Source organism: Myotis lucifugus, unplaced genomic scaffold (genome assembly GCF_000147115.1).
Source record: "Myotis lucifugus unplaced genomic scaffold, Myoluc2.0 scaffold_60, whole genome shotgun sequence".
Lineage (NCBI taxonomy): Eukaryota > Metazoa > Chordata > Mammalia > Chiroptera > Vespertilionidae > Myotis > Myotis lucifugus.
This window is the reverse complement of record NW_005871108.1, coordinates 995,157-996,094: the sequence shown is the minus strand read 5'-3', so window position 1 is coordinate 996,094 and position 938 is coordinate 995,157.

Here is a 938-nt window from a genome sequence, read left to right as displayed (position 1 = left end):
TTCAGCACTCTCCAGAGAACTCAACTCCTGGAGTGGCCCGGGAACCACCTTCCCAGCTTGGCACACGGATGCCTCCGTATCCCAGAGGAAATCCAGGACACCCAGATTCTGGCAGCAGGGCTTTCACCAGCAGGAACCCGAAACTTTTTCCTCGGGATGCCAGAGTTAGGAAGAGGGCAGAGAAAAGGGGGACCCGCTCTCACAACAGGTTCAGAGATGCCCACATGCCCAATCAATAACCCAAAACGTAAGGAGAAACGGACAAATTGACAAAGATGCTGGAGTCCACTGCTCACGTGGCAACTGTCCCAGTGACACTCCAATTTCACCTGCAGTCCCACAAGACCTGAGAGGCACCCCCCAGTCCTACGGTCACACCCCAGGGGCCATTTCCACCCGCAGCACCCACAGACATGGGGAGCCACACGGTGTGACCTACAGATTCACGGGTCACACAGGCAATCACACCAAAAAGGGATAAGGCTGGACACACACACACACACACACACACACACACACACACAGTTAACTACCCCCAGGACTGCTAAGGTCTACGCCAGACCCACCCGGGGCCCAGCACCACCACCAACCGCGCGCACTAACACGCGGAAAGACAGACGTAGAGCCGGCGTGGATGAAGCTTCACAAAACCCAGTCGACAGATACACGCACGAGTTGTACACAAAGACTTGGGGCGCGCACAGACGCACACGCAGGTCCACGCTGTTACACCCAAAGTTCGCGCAGGAAGCGCCAACACCCAGGCTGCCCGCGCACCTGGCGCACCGCCTGTCCATGACTCACATCCCCTTTCTCTTGCCCTTGAGCACTAACTCCTGGGCGGTCTGGGCCTGTAAATGGGGAATCTTGCCCAAGCGTGTGGGAGTATGATGGAACTCTTCGCGTCCTCCCGGAGAGGACTGTACAACCAAGACCGG